The following is a 23714-nucleotide window of genomic DNA, read 5'->3' as shown; positions in this document are numbered from 1 at the left end:
TCTCCTCACCTAGGATTTCTTTAGTGGAGTGATGACAGCACAATGCCACCTTAAGTGTATTGTTGGAAAGCGCTGGGAAAGATGGAATACAGGATTACATGCAGAGAGCAAGAGATATACCTATGGATAAATAAGTACTGCCATTTTTCTTTTACGTTTATGGCAAAGATCATCCCTCTTTTACCTTGTTTATGGCTACATCCTATTAACTCTGAATCCCTCTGGTTTTATTGGTGAAGATTTCAGGGGAGGAGTGGAACTGGATATGCTTCCAGTGTGGATTTCTCAGTGACTCTGAGTAAATTTGTATTAGTTTCAATGTTCTCACTTTTTAAAATGAGGATATTAAAGACTACCTCCATGAAAATTCCAGGAAAAATATCGGAAAGCACAAGGAAAGGCATTCGAATAACTGATTATCTCCTCATCCCATCTGGAATGAAGAAAATCACCCTATCTGTAATTAGGATTTGTCATCAAAAAAAAAAAAAAAAGATCATCTCTAATGGTCTGCTTACTTACAGAATGAAAAGTAACACATACATGCAAAGTTGAACTGTAGTCAAGAAAACCTAATTCAGTACCTGTTTGTGACCATGTGTTTGGGTGTATAATCTATAACAACACATTTAACTTTGCTTATTAACTCTTTTAGAAGAAATAAACTCGTGATGAAAAAGTCTTTTCCCTGAGCCTCATAATTAAAACCAGGTTATAATTTTAAATTCTAAATAAACTGTAATTTCAGTATTTGGAAAAATAACTTCTTACTAGTTTTATTTTTTTAAATTCGTGGTTTTATTTATTCAGTCTCTTTTTCCTTCAATCAATAAATATTTTTCAAGCAGCTAACCTATGGTAATCTCATAAATCCTAATGCCTCTATCTCTCTCAAGTACTCGCCTGTCTCTAATTTCACCGCTTTCATTAAACTCCAAATATATCCTATCCATTGCCTGTTTTTTCCTGTCTTTCTCAGTCATGTAAGTTTTCTATATTTGCAGACTTTAACCAGAAATCTTTTTCTTTTACTTTTTTTAAAAAAAATTTTTGTATAATGATTTTTATTTTTTTCCATTATAGAAAAGAGGATTCTAGGAAAATAAATTTCCCTAGCTTCCCTTCTGCAATGCAGAGGAGGTCTTAGAAGAGGGTGATGGTGGTGGCAAGTATATATTAGACACATATTTAGAATAATGCCTGGTAACAAATAGGCACTTAGCAAGTATGGCATAATACTTTGTTATATTTTATTAGCTGTGGACTGAAGTTGCAAATCAAGTCTAATGTGTGTGTGTGTGTGTGTGTGTGTGTGTGTGTGTGTGTGTTTGTTTTCTCTCAAATGTTATATTTCTTTTTTCTCAAATGTTATTTCTCTTTATTAGCTCTCTTTTTCTTTTCCCTTCTTTTTCTTAGTAAAATTCCATTTTAAAAAAATTTCATGAATGAACTAAGAGAAAGCAAGATAAACTATAACCCTATCAAGATGGTCAAGAAAATAGTTAATGGATGGTATTACTGTTTTCTTTTCATGAATGTACTCAGAATTTTATAATTAACCTTTCCTTTCTTGATAAATCTATTAACTAGATTTTGCTTGCCTTCTAGCTTAAGAATACTTGGCAAGTTAGCATTCTGTATGATAGTTGAGGTGGTAATATTGAAACTCTCAAGATTTTAATGTATTTTTTTGTGTAGTTTGAGAAATAGTCTTATGTATTCTAGAAGTGAACTTTACCCACTAGTAATAAACAAATTAGATCAAACTTTCTTGCAGATGAAAAATCACTGCAAGGATTGTTCTATACTTTAATTTTCAATTGGGTTGCTGTTTTCTCGTTTGCATTCCCACAGTGCCTACATGGTAAAGATTGCTAATAATCACCCTCCCTCTTAGTCTTTCTTTTTTGGGCATATGGCTAAATAACACTTTTATTCCCCCTTGCAGTTAGATTAATAATATGAAGTCCTGTTTATACAATGAGTATGGTGTAATTGATGGATGTTATTTCTAGAGATCTGTCCTGTAAAAATCTTCCACATTTACTCTATCATTTTCTTCTTCTTCCACAGTCATTCTGGGGATATGTTAAACTTGGAGGCACTGAAATTGAAAAACCTTGTCTCTGAATGACTGATTGGAACAGATTCTACCACTGTCCCTTCTTTCCCCACATCATCAGTATTACTGAGCTATTAAATAAGCACTGAAATTTTATTGAACTACTGAGATTTCAGATTTTATTCCTGAAGCCTCGCCTAACCTAACTAATAAATCCTGACACAGTACTGAGCATGAAAGACGTAACTGTTGGCAAAATAAGTCAGAAAGAATTTTTACCACAAATAATCCTTCAGTTCTGCAAATCCTGCATTATACTCAGCTGGTTTCCATATTCTGGCAGTGAGTCAGTGAAGCCTAGGTGCTCTGATTTGTTCCGTTGATCCCAGTCTGGATGTGAATGCGTTTTTAGGCATCTTCCATGTGGAAGGAGATACTCATCAAGTTTAACTGAATGGTCTTTTGATTCGCAGCTTGTCTTTGGAGAAGAGTGTAGGAAATTGTGTCATTTATCACAGGTAATTCCAGCATGGCTCACACTATCAATCTCCCTGACAATCTCTTCAAAAACTCAGAGTCCAATCTGTGGCTGGAAACTGTCCAGGTGATAAGCATCAGGATGCTGTGGGCCAGGCCTGCTGCAACACCTGCTCTAAAGTCAGATGTACCATCTGCAGTGAATATAACCCAGCCTATGAAAGGGAATCTAGTAGTGTAGCAGTGTTACAATATATAAGTAAGAAGAGACTTGGTGATGTCTCAGTGGGTTCTCTTTATTTGAACCAAGCACTTAAACAATTACAGGAATAATTGTTCTCTTCCTTCGTAACATGTGTAGAAAAGCCTCACCAACTTTTGGCAAATTAAAGTGTTCACATTCTTAGTGAATAAGAATTTTAGAGATAGAAGATAGATGTGTTATGAATTGGCTGTTCCAGTTGGACACAAATGCAGAGAATTTGAAATATTTTTCTTTAATGCCCACTCTGAGATAAACAAAAAGGAGTAGGTTTTTAGTTTGAAGTGATTCTGCATCCTTTTTTGTGCTGTTTTTATTTTTGAAAAGAACTGCCTCTCCCTCCCTCTGAGTTGAATGTGCATTCTAAAAGTACCCACTTTCTCCTTGTAAAACTTTGCCTTTCTTGTCAGAGTGTTTGGCTAAGGAATCACCACTTACTTCAATCTGAACAAGTCATGGTACTCTAAATCCTTAGCTGCAGTGATTGGTGAAGAACTGGCCACATGGCCCATGTTGAGCCAAAGACCTTTTCCAGATTTCTCAAATTTGAATGTCTAAGAAAGATCTGTTTCCTGGTCATAAGGTGTAAGAATTTAAGTCCAGGAAATGTCAGCTGTGTTGTTTATGCAAACTTGGGGAATCCAGGCCAGCATATAGTGATGCTCCTAGAAGGAGGAATGAAAACGAAGAGCCTTGCCAACACTCGAATTCCTGATTCTCGTTTTATTTGAGGTGGGCTTCCCTTCTGCCTTTCCTGTAGTTTGATTCTGTGATTTATATATTTGGTCAAATGAGACAATGAATTCTTTTGTGGCTCAAGTTTAAGATGCATTTAGTCTCTTGAAAGACAACCTTTGAGGATTTTTTTTTCTAACCAACTTTGTTGTGGTATAACTTAAATAGAGTAAGAGCATATACACATTCGTGTACATTTTAATGAATATAGCTCGTTTATATACCCGTGAAACCTTTACCACAATTAAAATATAGAAAATATATGGTGTTGTGACATCATCAACATGGTGAAATCACTTTCATCTTCCCCACAAAACAACATTGATTTTGACAGTCACCCACATACAAGAGGGCCTTTGGGAGAATTTAGGAGTCCACTGAAGGTGTTACAACACACAATTGGAGCAAAAACAATCTGCGATTAGATGACTGGAAGAGGAGAAGAAGAACAAGTTCACTTTATGACATCACTCCTTCCCCAAGATGAACAGTTCAGTGCCAAGAGAGACCATCTTGGGCCATGATTTCTCTGACAGGGAAAAGTGAGAATGCTTGGTTTCCTCAGCTGTGCAGGACTCTGCAAAAAAGCCCTTTTCTTACACCATCCAGAGTAAGCTGCATGACTAGGTGGCAGTGAGTGTCTGGGAGAACAGCAGCCAGGCCGCTGAATGAAACATATCAAAGAGAGGTGGATACTACTAACTCTTTCAAAGGTTGTCATTAGGAGCCCACCAACAAGCCAGAGGATGCATTGCCTGAAGATCTCTCAACTGTCCTCAGGCACTGCAGTGTTTTGTATGCCTCCCCACGCATTCCGCCACCTGATGGCCAGCTCTCTGTGCATGTCCCTGAAGGTGGCAAGGGAAAGCCTTTGCAGACAGCAGGGTGAGTATGTGCAGAAAGCCAGCCTGACTCTGGGAAAGCAAAAGGGAAGCTGTTAACATTGGGTCTGCTTTGCAGGCAGAGAATCTTATGAAATCTCGCACACAAGGGAATAATAAGTGTAGAACAGGAGTAACCACAGAAAAGATCTGAGAAAGCCTCAGAATCCCCAACAGAGCTCAAAGGAAGTATTTCTCTCCCAAAGCCAGTCAGTAAAGACTGGAGGATATGATGGCTTCTTCAGATGTAAAGACGGCAATGAAAGGCTTTAAGGAACTTGGAAAATCAAGTAAAGATGATACCATGTAAGGAACTCAATGATTTCCAAAGAAATGGAGACCTGCGATTAAAGAATAAAGAATTCAAAATAATTTTTACAGTGCTCAATGAGCTACACTAAAATACAAAAAGACAATTTAAAAAAATCAGGAAGACAGTACATGAACAAAATGAGCAATTTAAGAGAGAGATAGAAATATTAAAGAACTGAACAGAAATTCCAGAACTGAAGAATACATTGAATAAAATGAAAACTGCAATAAGGAGCATCAACAGCAGACTGGATTAAACAGAAGAAAGAATCTGTGAAGTAGAAGACAGACCATTTGAAAGAGAACAACAGCAAAAAATAATGAAAGAAGAGTGAAGATAGCCAAAGGAAACTTGAGATACCATAATTTCACCCAAAGTTGTATTCTTTAAGACATATGATAATAAAACTATCTAAAATCAAAGACAAAAACTTTAAAGCAAAAAGAAAATAATTAGCTGGTGGGTGAATGGGTGAAGGTGCTCAAAAAGTACAAACTTCTAGCTATAAAATAAGTCACAGGTGCGATGTATAGTGTAATGACTGGTTAATACTGTCGTGCATATTTGAAAGTTGATAAGAGAGTAAAAGTCCTCACGACAAGAAAAAAATTTTTTTTCTCTAACTATGTTTGGTGACAGATATTAACTCGACTTGCTGTGGTGATCATTTTGCAGTGTACACAGATATCGAATCCTTTTGTTGTACATTGAAACAGATTATACCTCAGAAAACCCCAATGAGTCAAAAGGCCAGATTGATTCTAGGGAATGAAGGTGATCTGTGTTTGAAAGTGAATATTTCTAATCCTAGACTTTATCGAGTGGACTTCTACCTCTTGAAATCTCTTTCTCTTTAAGCCCGTCTTGGTCTCTTTAGAGCTGAAGCAGTTGCTGTCATTTTCTCTGCTGTCTCGTCTCTCACTATCCGTGGGGAATTCTGAATCTTCTGTGGTATGGTGGCCCCCCAGAGCTGCCAGTGATCCTCACTGTGTTTGACTGGGGACATGCGACAATAGGGGCTGCTCGGCGTCTTCTTTAAAGCTGTGTTATCTCCCCTTTCCTAGGTCAATAATAATAATGTTAGGACTTTGTCACCCCTTTCAGTTTGCCTCAGAATTTGGACGTTTTTCCCTTTCCTAGAAATGCCAGTTATTTGTACTCACAGGCCCTGACACTGAGATTTTCCTATTTGTTCCTATTAGGGATATTTATTCCCATTTCTTTGCTTATTTCTTTACAGTGTGCTCGGGCATTTACTATAGCATCTTGTTAATCAGCATGTGAGAGAAACAGATATAAAATAGCTTAAAGTTTTTTATCTTGGAGCTTCCAGTTTTGTCAAAAAGAATAGTTTTAATCATTCTTTTGTGTGTATATATAAGTGATATATAATTTTATAGAGAATAGTTTTGATTAAATAAGATTATCTAAGCATTAATGATGAGGTTTTTTTCTGTTTCCTTTGTGTTGGCTTTTAAAGTTATGCAGTGTTACCTTTAGTCCTTTAAATTTTGCAAACAACACTGTTCATCTCACAGAATTAGTGAAAGTCTTTCCAGATGTGGATTTGATTAATAGAAGCTTACTAACTGTGGCTAATTGCTGGCAGTGATAGTATCACAAGGCAGCTTCCTCACCAAAGTCACCTTGGTCTTTCCTGGTTGCTAGAAATGACAGAACCCCTTACATACTCCCTCCCCCAGTCAAAATGACAATAGAGTAATTCTTAAGCTTTGGAATGGTTGATAATTAATGTAGCTGCTGTAATACTAGCCTTTTAGTATAAGACAACGTATCAGAGGTGTGTGAGAACTTAATTCCTCCCGAATCTGGCTTCACATTGTGGATAGATGAGTCTTGTAGAACTACTGTCTGCAGATTCATAATGATGGCTAGTGACCTATCCCTTTTGGATACTTTGGAGTTAAAATTCCCAATTTAATTTTTCCATCACCCAGAAACAAAGGAACAGACCAATGTGGTATGAATGGAGTCAAAATGTGTCTCTCCCTTTCCTACTCACTTCCTACAGAGGTAGGTAAGGCCCTCTAGCCTTTATTGACTTTCGATGGCTCCCTTCTTTCAAAGCTCGCATAGTAGGTCATATGCCGTGTCTCATTAAAGTGACTTTTAAAGTGAAATTCCCTAAAGATATAAAAATGAACAATCAGCAATCAATTGAATAACAACTTGGAGATCCCCTTATTAATATTCTAGTAGATGGACAGCAAAGCAACATAAACTGAGATGAGAAGATTTTAAAGGAGCAGGGCATAATACTTAAGTGACATTTGAAGAATGAGGATGAATCAAACAACAGTCTTGGGGGTTAAGGATGGTAGGGAGAGGCTCCAAGCAGAATAAAATGGCAAAGCAAGGAGACCTAAAACACCATGGCTGGTTCTAAGAATTACACTCAGTTTGGCAGTTTCACATGAAAAGCAAGTATGGGAAATGAGCTGAACTTAGTGTTTGCCAAAAGCTCAGTAAAACTGAACAAGGGAGTACCTGTCCTGGCTCAGTGGTAACACACCAGACTAGTATCCATGAGGATGAGGGTTTGATCCCCTGGCCTCACTCAGTGGTTAAGGATCTGGCGTTGTGGTGAGCTATGGTATAGGTTGCAGACATGGCTCCCATCTGGCGTTGCTGTGGCTGTGGTGTAGGCTGGCAGCTGCAGCTCTGATTCAACCCCGAGCCTGGGAACCTCCATATGGTGCACATGTAGCCCTAAAAAGCGAAAAACAAAAAACTGAACAAAATCAGGCTGAAGGAAGGCTATGAGAATATTTTCTTATCCCATGCAGCGTTCTTTCACTTACTTGAATTGCCTGCAAACAACAAATCTGCCAACAAATATCCTACAAGTTAGGCCACTCTAATGTACACATAGCATCCATTACTTTGTGAAAATTAACTTGTTAAATGTTAAAGAGTTTCCTTTCGTAAATTGGTTAAGTATGTCCTCTTCTCAGAGACTCTCCTTCAAATGCAGAACAGAGGTTGCAGGGCAGAATTATTAGTACAGCCCGGGTCAGTTGATTACAAATCCCAAATTCATTGCACCTGAGCTAGTGAGGCTGCTAATGAGCCTTGTAGAGAACAGACAGGGATTCCGAAGAAAGCTGACAACAGATAATAATTGACAGGAGAGAAAAATTGGAGTCCTTTTAGCAAATTCTTGCCGAAGAGTTCACAGCAGGGCTTTTTAAGCTCTAGTGTCCTTATGAAGCACCTGTGAATTTGTTATTGTTGTGGATTCTGACCGAATGGGTCTGGAGTGTGAATTTCTAACAAGCTCCCAAGTGGTCCTGATGTGCTTGGTCCTTGGACCACACTCCCAATACGAAGGGTAGAACATTTTCTCATCAGAAATCCTTCTCTGTCCTTTCGAAGTAAGAGAAGTAAGAAGTAAGAGAATCGAAGTAAGAGAATCGAGAATTATTAGAAAAACTCAAATACGCTGGTGCTATAGTCCCCTATTGAATCAGCATCTACTTATAATGGGCGAGAAGCATGCTTACATCTTCAGAAGTAAATCACAGCATTTTCCAAGTCAACTTCTGGATGCTTAAGTTTACATTAAAGCCAAATAATTTGTATGTAGAAGATGCCCAGCCATCCCAGTTAACCAGAGGGATTGTCCCATCCCCTGGAAACCGCTCAGTCTTGGCTGAACAGGGATGGTTCACTGTCCTTCAGCAGACACATTTGCGTTAGGAGAACTGACATGGTCTGGGCAGAGTGTCACCTTATTAACTACAAAAACATCATTAAAAATTAAAATGCTGTATTTGGAAATAATTTATTTTGTAATTTGGAAGATGAAAGAAAGAAAATTAATCTCTTTTGTGATAGTGTGATCTAAAACTTACTTGCTGATATAAGCTGTTAACTCTTGTGACTTTTCTTATTCTCTCCATACTTAAAAACTCTGGCTCGAGATAAAATAATGAATTTAACTTAGAAAGTAGGCCTTACTTTTGACTCTTTTATCTATTTATTTTTACTTTACTTTGTCTACCTCCTGAGTTTCCTGCATTGTTTTCTGATATATTATTACAATTATTCAAAATATTAATGGAACAGAATGTCTTTTTTTAAGTTATGAATGCAATCAATTTTGAGTCTTTAATTGTAATTTTTCCATAAAATTATTTTAATTTAGCTTAATATAATGGCACATCAACCAGTAATAGGTACATTAAATTGAATCATGAGGCTCATATACACATTTTATGACACAATCAGATATCCTAATGCATTAATTCATATCAATCAGTTAATAAAATCAAAGAGGAAACGTTTCTCTATTGCTGCCAACTGTACTTAGCCCATTTACTAGACAAGACGTCTGAAATATCTCAACAACTTGACTCTCAGGACTTTTCTGCTTAGATGTCTGGGATTTGACCGTAACTCTGGGTTTTACTAAGTTGATTGGTTGGTGGATAAACTAAGACTATGTCTAAAAATCCCACTTTATGCTTCATGTTTTCTTGAAGTGAACTCATTCTTGCCACATTAGTAGCACACGGAATGATACCAATATTGTGCCCAATCTAATGGAAAAACTGGTGATGGCCCCCCAGAGGTACCTTAAATCTTGTGTATCATTGGCACACTATTAGGAAGTCATTACTTTTAGTGCACTAAGTAGTAACCCACGGTCCTGAAAAAGTTAGAAGTGAATGGTCGAAAAGCAAATTATTTGATAAGTGAATCAGTCAGTACTCCTTGGGTTACTGTTTTCAGCCTGGACCCGTAGTACATTCTGTTAGTGATGCTGGTATATACAATGTATATTCCCTTTACTCAGAGCGTCAGAAAGCATTTAGTGAAATACAGTGAATGTAAACCTGAAGCAATTAGAAGACAGTGAAGAACTCACCTGTAAGGCAGTACAATCTGTAACCTCAAGCAGATTTTATGTTCAATGTGTTGCCTTTTTTCCTTCCTTCCTTTTCTCCTTTTCCTTTTTCTTTTGGTGCTAAGCCAAGGACATTATATTCTGCTTCAGTTGGAGACCTAGTTCTAAGGCAAGAAGGGAATTGGAAGAAAACCGGTGGGTATAAGGAGATGAAGAGTTGACTAAATACACTTTAGGAAGGGAAAGGATTCAGCTGGGTCTGGTCTCAGGGACAATAAAAGCAGAGACCCGAATGCCAGCAGAGCCTCTCTGTCCTCTTTGTGTGCAAGTTCTTTTGTGACCTACCTCGGACCAGCGTCCTCCATACGGTGGAGACCACGGCTGCTGACGGTTCTTAGCTTCACATTTCCTGGGTCCCACACCAGATGCTGCGGTCTTTGCTATTCGAATGCAAAACATTACGCAAAAGAACTTAAACTGGCTTACCAGGCAGGTAAGGCTCCCACACTCAGACTAATAAAATATGGTCGGGTAGCCCGAGTCTTACATGAGTGGAACCATATCCAGCAGAATTAAAATTCAGAGTGGAAGAACAGTTCTCGGAAAGGGAATGCTGTTCCCGAAGAAGGGAGCTGCTGGGGGGTCACCACACAGGCGTTCACCACCCACACGATTCTCTGCAAAACTTCCAACGCCCTTAAAATTAAAACAGTTTTATTCCAGGAAAAACTACTATTTCCACTTTATACTTTTGAAAGGGTTGGGCTCTTTTCTTTTACACATTATATACCGTGCTGGCTTTCTAGGTATACAGTGCAGAATTGGTAACTTCTTAGTTTAGTTTTATCTTTGACCCTCTTGAAGCTATGAGGTCTCCCCTGAATGGCCAACTTCTGAGGTCGACTGAATACCTTTTTTAGATCCTTGCCTCACCTAAATTCCAAAACCTTTCCATCTCCCTTTTTGGTCCTCCTGAACTGGATCTTGACATTGGTATCTGCCTCGGAGGCCTTGATAAAGGTGTGTACCTACTCCATATAGGGCTCCTCTCCCCTGATCATCCTCTCAGGCTGGGTTTCCACGTGTGGCTGTGCTGGCTGCCAGCTGCCCAACTCCTGGGAGTGCCATTCTCCTCGTGAACAGGGGCTCCTGGAATTATGTAACATGGCAGCCCCATCTCAGGCCTGTGGGTTGTTCTCACCAATTCTGCTTGTTCCAACTTCTGGTGTTGTTCTTTCCAGCCTACTCCATTCTGTATTTCCCTCCCTCCATGGTGTAGACTTACTATGTTCTTCCAAAAGTTGAGTTTTTTCTGGTCCTTCTCAGAATAATGGGTATTTTATACAATAAGGTACATTAATCGGATATGAAGACAAAGAATTTCTTATCCAATCTATAGTGAACTCCGAAAGCTGAGATGGTAGCCCCTAATGCAACCTTCCCAATTATTTAAATGCACCATCTAATTGCAGCCACCTGGCTAACCTGGCATCTCTTCCTTGACTTTGGACAGCCATGGCTCAGCTGTGTAGACCATGTGTTACCACTCAGGGCGTCCCATAAATTCCTTCCCCAAGCTCTGGCTAAGGGACTAGTGAATTATTGTGTGTGGAAGGGCCTAGCGCATACACATTCACGACTATAATGACATTTAGAAATGGGTCATTTTTCCCTTTCTGAATAAAGGTAGGCTTTGCAGATTTAAATCACTAATGCTGTTTTTTTTCCCCCCTCGACATTATGTTACCATAAAAATAGTGAAGTGTAACAAATGGTTTGTTTATCATTATTAATGAAATAGTTGGAAATAGCTTAGAAACAGTTTTCTCCTTTTACTTAGCCGAAAATATATGAGTTTCTATAGCTTCCTTTTTATGCAGATGAAAATGCTACTCCTTTGCAGCCGTTGTTAGGGAGGGATATCATTGATCATGTCCTCAGGGTAATAAATAATTACTCTACTAACGTATTGCTCTGAAAGAAACTGACATGAAGTAGTTTCAAATTAACCACTGCTAATTGCATGCATTGTTTGATACTTATTACTGCAATCTGATTAACATGCTACTGAATAGAACTGGCAAGAAAGGTTCTCTCTCTTCTATTTTAACTTGTTTTAGTTAAAAACTTGACTAAATGTGGACCTTAGCATTTACTTAGAAGTTTAAAAGTCTAGTGCTGAGGTCACTAGGACTAGGGCGGTGTAGTGAGACTGACCACTGCCAGAATTTTTTATTTTCATGAGTTCGTGTTTGGAAAATGGAAGGATTTTCAGATTTCTAATAAGAGAAAAAGTGCCCTTTATCAAATTCATAATATATTCTAGATTTAAAAGCCATAAACTTCTGATACCATCAAGTTCAGTAATGTATTGAACATAAAAAAGAAGTTCCAGTTCACAACTTAAAATGGGGTTTGTTTGTAGGAATAAAAAATAAATAAGTTTTGGCCTTGTTACTACTTTGCCATAAAGTTCTAAATAACCATAAAATGGAATTTTTAAAAATGGCTGTATATTTGCTACTATAATTATTATTCCTAGTTATCTTCCCAAATTGTTGGGATGATAAGAAAGAGCAGATAAGGTCATGTTATGTTTACAAAGGTGACATTAATCACCCGGTGAGCATGTGGGCTCACTGCTGTCCGTGTGTGGCAACATGGCTCACTCTGTCCTGAGGTTAAAGGCCAATTATTTACTGACAATAACGTTTTGAGAAAAGTTTCAAATCTACATTTTATGTGTCTTTGTTTTACAAGCACCTGGTCTTCCCAATGCATCAGATACAGGTTTTGTTCTATGCCCTTCACAGTCACTAACACATCTAATCTTAAACAGGACACCATGGAGTTCCCGTCGTGGCTCCATGCTCAACGAATCTGATCAGCATCCATGAGGACGTGGGTTCGATCCCTGGCCTCGCCCAGTGGGTTAAGGATCTGGCATTGCCCTGAGCTGTGGTGTAGGTTGCAGATACAGCTCAGATCCCACATTGCTGTGGCTGTGGTGTAGGCCTGCAGCTATAGCTCCAATTTGACTCCTAGCCTGGGAACCTCCATGTGCCGCCAGTGTGGCCCTAAAAGACAAAAAAAAAAAAAAAAATTAAATAGGACGCTATGATACAGGTACTATTAATAGCCCTATTTCAACAGAGAAGGAAAGTGAGGCACAAAGATTAAGTAACTTTCTCCAGATGAGAGCGTTAATATAAGGCAGAGCCAGGGTTCAAGTCTGGTTCCAGAGGTCGTACTTTCCCTGTTAGCGAGGCTGCCCCAGCACACGGCCCTGGAACATTCGAACACCCTGTCAGCTCATAAGGTAAAATGTACTTTTGTGAAGAAAGGCATTGAAGTTGATTCTCGTGTCGTTTGACTATAAAATGCTGGCCTGGACGCTGAGGTACAGCGGATCCTCCTTCCCAGCTGTGTGCTTCTCATTTGCCTCTGGACTCCTGGCCTTTCGCTCAACCTTTGTGTCCGGCGTCGTTGCACAGCCACGCGTTTACTCAACCCGCTCAGCCCCAGGGTCCACCTACCGTCAGAGGTGTGTCCTCGCCCCTTGCCCGAGCTTGGCCTCTGCGTGTCCTCTCCCCCCCCCCGCGTTGTTCCCCCGCCCCGCGTTGTCCTCTGCGTGTCCTTCCCCCACCCCGCGCTGGCCTCTGCGTGTCCTCTCCCCCCCCCCGCGTTGTTCCCCCCGCCCCGCGTTGTCCTCTGCGTGTCCTTCCCCCGCCCCCCGCGCTGGCCTCTGCGTGTCCTCTCGCCGCTCTGCGTGAGTGGCTGCGCGAGCATCGCTGGAGGTCAGCGCTGGTCGGCGGGTTTCCAGCGGGAAAGCCGGAGATGCTTCTCCCCATCCCTTGTCCAACCCCCCCGCCCCCCGCTTTGGAGAATCCAGTTTATTTCCATGGCACGACCTGCAACGCGCTGCTTGTCTGTGCCGGTGCGAGCACACGCCGACACAGGAACGTTTTCACACATCTTTATGGTGTTAGGAGTCCAACATCTGAGTTCACCCTGGACCCGAAGAACCAAAACCGGCAAAAGTCTCCGCAGTGGACTCCACGGAGTCCCCTCAGCTACGGGAAGGCGCCGCCTGGGCCGTGTGCTTCCCTCTCAGGTCTGCGCCAATCGGTCCCGACATGACCGAGCCCGGCCGCAGCCCCAGAACCTTCCTCAACATGATGCTATAGAGTCTAGACGGCCGTCGCCAGCCGCTCAAACTTGGTACCTGACGTGAAATTATTTACCATTCCCTTAGAGTCAGAAGGTCTCGTTCTTCTCCGATATTTCCACTAAGTATAATTTATAATACTTCCCTAAGCTATAGAAAGATTTTTTAAAGATGACTGCAGGAGTTCCCATTGGGGTGCAGTGGAAATGAGTCCAACTAGGAACTGTGAGGATGTGGGTTTGATCCCTGGCCTCGTCCAGTGGGTTAAGGATCCAGCGTTGCCATGAGCTGCAGAGTAGATCGAAGACACAGCTTGGATCCCGAGTTGCTGTGGCTGTGGTGTGGGCTGGCGGCTGTAGCTCTGATTTGACCCCTAGCCTGGGAACCTCCACATGCTGCTAGTGCGGCCCTAAAAAGCAAAAGCAAAAAAAAAAAAAGACCACAAAGGGAAACTTTTAAAGTTGTTCTGATAGTTTAAATATTTACAGTCTAAAGTCTAGCTGCTTTTCTGGCTGATACAATTGTACAATACTCTTCAAGATATTTTGACATTTATATCTTTCCTAAAGACTTTGTACTCATGGACCGATAATTATCTGTGACTAAAGATCTATATTCGATGTTAATATTCCCTGGCTAATCAGTGGAAATGTATGTATTTTTTGTTAGTGGAACACAACCCTGTCTTAACGTTCTGTGTCTTGGTGATCACAAGGGGGGACCTTTGTCTTACCACGTATTGAAATTTTAATCATTAAAACATTCTCTGTAGGAAGAACCATCTAAAAAAAGTCTAAATGTTACCCATTTTTTCACCATCCTCCTCTTTTCCATCCCAAGATCAAAGTTTTCGAAACAACACCCTTGGTTTTTTATGGTTTAGAAAAGGAAATGGCAGGGAACGAGGTGCATTATTTCTAGAGCTCGAATAGTTTCGAGGTGGGAAGGGATCACTTACCTGTCAAACAGTTAAAACCGTCTTTTAGTTGTGATATGGTACTACCTGTATCTGATATGAGTAAAGTCACTTAACATCTACATGTATAGTGAAGACAGTTTATTATCTCAAGAAATTACTACCCAGCCATGTGAAAATGTATTTGCAAAATTCCCCAGTGAGACTGTATAAATGCAAAGTAAGAGGTTTACACCAAGAGCTGCTCAAGAAAATGGAAAAGTTCTTTAGGAGCAAGGTCCTGAGTCCTGAGTCCTGAGTGAGAATCAGATGGGGGAGGAGGAGTGCGAGTGGCAGGAGAGTGAGCGGGCTGGCCTGAGCGGAGGCGCAGAGGAGGAACCGAGCGTGCCGTACTTAGGACAAAGGTCAGGATACAGCACCTGCAGCGCGGACAGTCATGGAGTGAGTGATGGATTGCCAAACAGAGTTTGAGCTTTGTTTAGAATTATGTATTGAGATCAGCCCTGTCACAGTCTATAAAGCCAGTAGGTTTTTATTCATGTTTTACAAGCAGAGGTACACGAATCTAGCTGTGAATCCTTGCTATCCAAGGGTGAGTTTCTCATCTAATGTCACAGGAGCTGGGAAACAAGCACGGGACTTAAGAGTTTCAACTGGATTTCCATTCTGGGGCTACCACTTACAGCTGATGATTTTTCTGTGCTGCTTAGCCCCTCTGAACCTTGGTTTCTCCATGAGGATAATCTGACACAGTTTCTGAGGCTGGGGAGGGAGATAGTCGTAACTCATCGTGTCTTTCCCTTCCAGTCCAGTTTTGTGATCAGTTAGGTGAGCAGCACAGGATTGGGAGAGAAGGAGAGCCAAATGGTGGCTTCACTGGCAGCCACTCACTCTAGATTCCCAAACAAGGTTCAGATCTGTGGCACAAGAGGGCTTCCTAGTCCTGAAGTGAAGGAGTGATAGTGTCCAGAAGTTTCATCTAGAGAGAGCTGACTGCTTTCCTGAATATGTGAGACAGACATCCTCTGGAAATGACTAGAAATATTTAGGTGACGGGATGAGGCATTTCCTAGGGTTGTCTTCAGCAAGAATGATTGGGGTTGAGGGCACAAGGCAGCATATTACTGTCAAAATGGCCCCATTTTAAACTCGGGGGGGGGGCAGTGGAAATGTACAACACCCAAAGAAGCCAGTGAGATTATCACAGAGGCAGATAGAGAGCCTGGTGGGAGCACAAAGGAGAGAGAAACAGTCAACTCTACCTGGAAAGAAGAGTGAGCAGGAAAGGTTTCAGAGCCCTGGTGGTTTAAGTAGGAAGGAAAACCAGGCTGTATCCTTTCCATCACTTTTAAGAGCATCCAAATGAATTCTTGGATCTGGCTGCTGAGAAAATATATGAGTCATAACCTAGGATCAGCTGGATATAAGCGGTTTCCACCAGCAGTCCATGAAAACCAATGTTTTTAAGCATCTATTGGGCCACTGCAACAATCAGCAAGATGTTTAAACAGTTGATTCCATTGTCAGCCCAGCCAGTTTTTAACTGTATCACAAAAACTAGCCTGGGGATGCAGCCCGCGATTATTCCAGCCCTGCCAGAAATTCCCTTTCTGTTACAAATTTCTGCCCCAGTGGGGTTTTCATAGTTTTGGCATTTTTGTTATGGATCAGTGAATCAGCTAGCCTACAGGCCAAGGAGAGAGAGAGAAAAAATAAACCTCCCAAATGAAAATCAACCCACTTAGGATGTCTTCATCTATTTTTCAGTGGGAGAAAAATACAGCTGGGTTCAGCGATTTCTACCAAAAAGCAAGCATCCCTAGTTGGATTGGTTTGGGGTTCTTTTTGTTGTCGTGTTGTTTCTGTTTTTGGGGTTCTGTACTCTCAACTTTTGGGGGGCATAATAAAGACCAGCCTCAGCAGCATCACTTAGAAGATTTAGTTATTTTGCAAAGCTTGGGTAGTGACACTTCTGCAAAATGCACAAGCGCATGAGCAAACATAGAGATGTGTGAATTCAGGAAAGCAGCCAAATGCACATCAGAGCTGAGGAATGTCAGAGTGAAATGAAGGCAACTTGTAAACACCTATCATTATTTTTAGGTAGAGAATGTTCTAACATATTGCCAGTGGGTGCTGCCTGTGCATTCATTTCCCTAAGCTTTAAAATCAACTGGTATTAAAGGTGATTTGAAAACAATGAGAAATGACAGCTTTATTAATCTAGATGGTGTAAGAGTGTGTGCATGTGTGTGTGCGTGCGTGTGTGTGTGTGTGTGTGTGTAGTGTGTGCAGTGTTGACTGGCTGCATGTATACACTGCATGTGTCATACAGGTCTTAGACAGACGAGGGAGCCCTCTACTGATTAGAAACGGAATCAAAGGTAAACCGTAGAGTTGCTTTTAGTGTCTTGCTTGTCTGTCTTCCAAAAAGCCAGACATTTTTCTCATTTCTTTGACAGATCACAAGAGGAGACTCTCTTGGAAGGAACTATAGCTGTCAGTCATCGTATGCGTGCAAGTACATACAAATCTACTTAAGGTAAAAGACCTTCAGGTTACTTAAAAGTGTATCTGTGTCTACTCTTCAACCTTTAGCATAAAGGTGCTTGTACTGTAACGCTATTAAACCACAAATGTCCGCATGACTCTGATGAAAATGTGTGACAGAGAGAAGATCACAAAAGCGTTTGTCTGTGATAGTACTTTGCTTTACCAGACGTTCTTTTTCCCTGGTGGGTATATTATTTATTTTACACATTTTTCCCAAATAGGAAAGAGGACAATTTCCAGGATGGCAACTGTGGCTAATTCTTATGAGCATATTTAAGTGGACTGTATTTTAATCATATTGCGCCGGTCGGCCTAGTTATACACTGAGATCTGTATGTAGTCAAGTATGGTATATAGTTCTTTTTGTGTTTAGAGATCTGATTTTTAACTTTATAGTTTTGCAGACTCCAGTTGACCCCTTCCATCATTTAAATCAATGGAAGAAAATGAAATATAACCAGAAATACTGTTATTTTCAACATGGCTGCCCAACAACGTTATGGGTTATTATGGGATGGTCTTCCTTACCCCCCAGATACTGATTTTACTAGACTGTTTATTATTGGAGGCTAGCACCTCTAGCCTTTAGCAAAGAGTGACGATTTTTCTAGGAAATTGTTTTTTTATGAATTAAGAAAGGAGCCTTTGTGAAATCAGTGTTTTTCGTAGAAAGTCAACGCCAGCCTGGCACTATGTGTTGTTAACGAGCTACAGCTGGGGCTAACCTGGCAGGATAACGTGAGTGTGCTGTAGCTTTAACGCCTGTCCCCTTCCGACCACCGGCACTGATCCGGCTTCTGTGCCCGTGCCCCCTTCCTCTCCCACTGGTCCGTCGTTCCTTCTGTGGTTCCAACAGCGAAGGAGCCTTCGCCCGTCTCTCATTTGAGGCTGAAATGTGAAACGATACGCCAGGTAAATGCAGATGATCATTTTACTCTATTGAATAACAGGCTCAGTTTACAGAATGCTTAACTGTGCCAATCTCTTTCCAGAACGTAACGTAAACCTTATTAGAAACTTGCAAGGCAAATGTCATCGCCCCCAGTTTTTTTGTTGGTTTTCTTTTTCTTGCAAATGATAAATCCTATTCAAACAAAGTGAAGCAGAAGAAGGGAGCTTCATTAGAAGGTGCTGAATGCCTCACGGAATCCAGCGGTCGGGTGGTGCCATTTTTATAGGTTCATTGTAAATCAACTGTGGTTTAGGAGCTCCCGTCGTGGCTCAGTGGTAATGAAACTAACTGGTATCCACGAGGACACAGGTTCATTCCTTGGCCTCGCTCAGTAGGCTAAGGATCCAGCATTACCGTGAGCTGTGGTGCAGGTCGCAGACATGGCTGGGATCTGGCATCGCTGTGGCCGTGGTGGAGGCTGGCAGCTGCAGCTCCGATTCGACCCCTAGCCTGGGGACCTCCATATGCCACGGGTGCAACCCTGAAGAGACCAAAAAAAAAAAAAAAATCAACTGTGGTTTCAAAAAGATTACAATCTTTATACTTCTCAGTATTAAACTAAATGAGTTTGGACAGTCTGTTCGTTTCTGACCCTGATTTTTATCTTCTGTAAGACATGTAATCGTTTTTGCTGTTTTTTCCTCATTTGCCACATATATCTGAGTAAAAGTAAATGTCCAATTGATTCATAAACCAGCTAAATAACTTTCATGAACCTGCTGCCTAGCTTGGAATGCTCTCCGACTGAAGGCGCGCACAGCAGTCAGCCCTGACAGGTGTGCTCGAGCTTCACATTCGCTTTTTGTTTCCATCACTTGTCTGATTCCTCAGCAAAGCGCCAGCAGCGCCCCGGGCACCCCGCCCCTTCCTCCTGCGGGGAGGGGGCTGGTCTGTGCAGTGGCTAAGGAAATGGCCACGTAAGCAGCACCGGCAAGACGGTGGCAGCGAGACCACGGGGCCTGTCCTCATAGATTAAGCATAGCTCCAGCTTGCTGATGGAATGGTGACTCTGGATGTAGAGGCTTTGAGTTGCCACCAGCCCTGGAATCCTCCTTTCGGTCTAGCTTGTCCGCCTTGAGATTCTGCTCCAGCACCCAGCTCCACACGGGACCTGGTATGCGCCGAGCCTGGTGGGTCATTGTCTCCAGATGGAGCGTGGATGTCAGTGCACGGGACCTGGATGAGAACAGGCGGGGGCGGGCGCGAGGCTAAGGGGAGACCAGCTCTCTCAGGAAGTCTGATAGCTTTTCACTCCCCAGGAGGTCAAAGTGGGACAAGGAGGCCGTGGTGATGGGGTGGGGTTGAGCTGTGTTGGGAAAGGGAGTCTGGTGCATGCAGTCTTTTGACCCCCACAAGAGCCAAGTAAAAATAGCCTTGGACCTGGAATACTTTCTCATCAAGTGATAACGTGTTCACACTGCCTGTGCTGGATTTCTGCCTGCTGTGGGAATATCTTTCCCTGTTTTCAAGCTCAGTGTATGCTCTTTGTTCTGCTTAAGTGTGTGCATGAACATGTACCTCACCAACCCTACTACGCTACCTGACCCGGGGGAGGGGATGGGGCCCTCCTACTATGGCATGAGAGGGTGAAGTAGGGCAGTTGCTATGCGGAGAGACCAGTGCCCACTGTGGGAGGGGATCTTGTTCCATCTCTTCTCTTTGAAGTAAAGCATTGTTCCTTCCATTGCTCGACTGTGTTGAGTTTCCCTGGGCAACTGCAATACCAGGATGCGACAGGCAGAAGTATTTGGCCCTCAGCTCCTAGGAGTCAGCATAGTGATGGCCTTTGCTATCTGCCATGTAATTGGGGTGCTCACAGCGCAAGACGTTCTGCTCAGTGAGGAGGTTCTGCCTTTCACTTACCACAAAGACCTGCTTCTATTAGATGGTGCGTCTGTCATCGGGTAAGACCAAGATCCCGTTGTACAGCTTCCTGGGGGGTGGACAGAGTCACACAGACTATGTGTGTAGTACCCCTTAGCACACAGTCACAGACAGGACGCATGTACATGGTATCCCTTGGAGGTGTTTCTTGAGTTTCCTTAAAATGCTGAAGATGGTATGTGCAGGGTCTGTGCTCTGTTCGATGATCAGAAGTGAATACATAATATTTGGGCATAGATATAAAATTTCTATAGGCAGAGGGAATTTAATCAAGCCCGAAAAAGAAATGGCTGCATGTTACTTGTTGAAAAGAATCATTTAGGATGCCACATTTCCAATGAGTTAATTTTACTGTCTGGAAAACAACCAAACAAACATGAGTATTATGCTCATGTACATTCAGCAAAACAACAGAATTATTTTAATTTAGAAGCTGTTACCCTTCGTTATTCATAACCACTAGGTGGGCAAACGGACTCTCTCGTTTATGCCCTGGCCTACGGAACAAATACAGGCAGTTAACTCTGTCACTTTCCAGTACTTTGTATCTTGTGATAAGACTGAGTTCTAATGTTTTCTCTTTGTTCTTCATGATGCTGCTGTTTTGTAGTACTTTCCAAAATGCAAGACTCTGCAAACTTTATAGCCGACTTCCCCGAAAGCACAGGGTCTCATGGGTTCACTGGACTGGGAATGTAGTTCTGGTTCAAGAGCACGGCTGGCGCAGGGATGAAGTGCGCCTGTCCTGCAGAGGCCTGGGCTGAGCCGTTTGGCCGACGCGTCCCAGCGCTCCTCGCCTTGTCCGGGCCCTTGAGACACGTTGTGGTCATGCAGCAGTTGGCCTCGCGGTCTCTGTTGGAGAGCGCCACCTGCTGCTTCCGGAAAACTCATTTTATGGACACGTGAAGCCCTGTTTCGTTTCCTGGATATTCAGTCCCTTGAAAACCTGATGTCTCTTGAAATTTAAATCTACAAAAAATAAACTTAAAATATAACATCCAGGGAGGTCTGAGATTAAATAAGGTAATATGTATAAATCGTGTTCCAGGCTCAGTGCCTGGAACATAGAAACCACTCAATAGACATTATCATTATCGTCACAATTTAGAATTCAAGCGAGATTTCGCCAACTGTTCCTAAATTACACATGGAACCCATGTCGGTGTTAAATAAATTCCACTACTCTAGGTGTTAACATGGAAAATCATAAAACTGCATGAAAGCTTAAAATCCCAAGTTGGCAATTACCTCTTCTCTCTAACTGGCGGAGTGAGTGAGTGGCTCTGAACTCAGTCAGCTGCCTGACTCAACTGCGCCGCGGTGAGGTGCTCCGCAAAGATCTGGATTCAGGGTCCCGCAGTCCGGGGTCCTGAACGAGGCTCCGTGCCTCTTCTGTTCAGGAGCCGTGTGCCTCGAGGTGACGCACAGTTGCTGTAGGATCCACATTCTTCACCTTTTCTTGAACTGCTCTTCCTGGACAAAGACTCCCTTCCAGAAAAACAGAACAAGGTGAAGACTGGAATTTAGCATCCGATGGATCTAGTGGGATCCCATTTCTAACACTCACTAGCTCTGGGATCTTCGAAAAGTTCCTCACCCTCTATAAACTCAGTTTCTTTTTCTGGGAACCAAGAATAAGGTTAGTATTAACTTCATAGTTGGCTGTGAAGATTTGACCATTTAGTAAAGAAATGTTCATAGCGCAGCACTTGCAACATGCTTGAGTTTTGAAAAGTTACCAGTGCTAACTAAGCATTATTATCTTTATTATTATTTTGTATCAGTCTTCTCGTCTCTAAAAATGAAAAATTCTATCAGTATTGTCTGTTTGGGGTATCAAAACATGAAGCAATGTGGTATATAAATCTAGGCACATGAAAGGAAAATGTATAAATCATTTTCTTGGACAGAAAAGTATTTGGAAAATAGTGTCCAATGCTAAGGTTCAGAAAATATCTTGCCAGAAGACAGGTTAATCTTAAGGTTCTCTTATGTCCACTACTGTTAGGGTGAGAAAGTAAAATTGGAACCGTAGTTAATTGTACCCAGCTATTGCAGCCTGGCAAGAGTGCAGCTACATTGTCTTAGGTGAGTAGGTTAATTTAGTTAAAGGTGAGCTCATTGGTGTCACATATTTAAAGTAGCCATTTCAGTCAAGTTTTTTTAATTAACAGATGGGACACTGTATTTTATTGCTGCCGTTCTCAGTATTTTCCAGATAAGAAAAAGCTACTGTTTCTAAATATCCAGTCTCTTTTGAGATTCTCTGAAAATTAAAAATGTGAAAGACTATTAATCCAGTGATAATATTCCTTGACACCTGTATACCTAAAGATGTCTTGTTTTTCTAGACATATTTACACGTTCTTTATATTCCTCTAAGCAGATTATCAGCTTTTCATTCTCAAATTTGTTCATGGAGGGTGTGGTCACGCCTGAGAGTTATTTGGCGCTGTATTTATTACATGGTTCTTGAATAGTTTGGGAGGTTTTTTGAAGATATTTTCATCAAGTTACTATGTAGTTGATTCTACATTTTCTTTCAAAATTGTTAGAACTCTTGATATAAATGCAAAACAATATGCATAACATTTAAACATGTGTTCATATTGAGACTTAGCTGAAAATATTTAGTACGACTTATGCAAATGGTATTCAGATTCAAGCTTTTTTCTGTTATATGGGTCAACTTAACTGAATCTTAAGTTGAAACTTCAAGCAAATAACAAATGTACACAAAAGGAGACACAAGTAAGCTGGATGTAATGATCAGAATTAAAATTAGCATCCTCTCATCTTCTGTCTGACCTTAAATGAAATGCTTTCTAGGAACCTATCCTTAATTCTATTCTCTTCTCAATAATGCTTTTCCATGAAAGATCATCTCCAGTGCTCTTACTTTGAATTCTACTCTTACTCTCAGTGACTTTCCTTGTCTTTCTTTTCAAGTTTATGTCGTATTTCCATTGTCCACCATAAACTTCTACCTGTGTGTCCTATATGACCACCACTGAACTGTCCTTTCCACTCTTTTCCATATATGGTTCTTTTTTCCCGTATGCCTGTTCTTTTTAAAAATATGTCCTATGGCATTGACTGCCGTACCGTCTGTCTAAACCTCCAAAGCAACGTTGCCAGCTTTTCCTTTTCACCCTTTTCCACATCTGCATCTCTCTCCGTACTGGCTACTCTGTCACCTAAATCACTGTCTTCGTCCAGTTTCTCCCATTTCTTTGATAGTGCGTGTTATCTCTGTGTCCAGTCTCCCTCCTCCAGCATAATCACATTTGTTAGAGTCAGGTTCATAAAATACATAAATATGTACCTCCCCATGTTACAGGCTTAAAATCCTTCCTTGGGCGCCTATGACCATCAAAATCCACATCCTTATGTGCCAAGCAAGAGCTTTAATGATCAAGTCTCATTCTGTCTTTACAGACGTGGGCTTACAATTGTCCCCCGTGTCCATTTGTGTATTCTGAGTGGTGCATTTTATTTGGTATTCTCTTCTGACTTCCAGTATTAAATGCTCAAATTCTTACTGATTCTCCAATATTCTGCCCAAATATTTCTGTGAGGTTTCTCTCACCAGTCCTTTTCCCCGTTTCCTTCTTGGGTTGTACAGCATCACAGCCCTGTTG

At 41.4% G+C, this 23714-nt stretch overlaps 1 long non-coding RNA gene across 2 annotated transcripts in view; it reads left to right on the top strand.

Annotated features, from left to right (window-relative positions):
* The window catches only part of LOC102167132, a 690997-nt gene that overhangs the window by 496412 nt on the left and 170871 nt on the right, over positions 1-23714 (top strand). For both annotated transcript variants that reach the window (XR_002346480.1, XR_002346481.1), the window contains one exon: positions 17147-17226. This is a non-coding gene — a long non-coding RNA (uncharacterized LOC102167132). The remainder of the gene's footprint in view (positions 1-17146; positions 17227-23714) is intronic.

Source organism: Sus scrofa, chromosome 8 (genome assembly GCF_000003025.6).
Source record: "Sus scrofa isolate TJ Tabasco breed Duroc chromosome 8, Sscrofa11.1, whole genome shotgun sequence".
Lineage (NCBI taxonomy): Eukaryota > Metazoa > Chordata > Mammalia > Artiodactyla > Suidae > Sus > Sus scrofa.
This window is presented reverse-complemented; position numbering and strand designations above follow the sequence as displayed.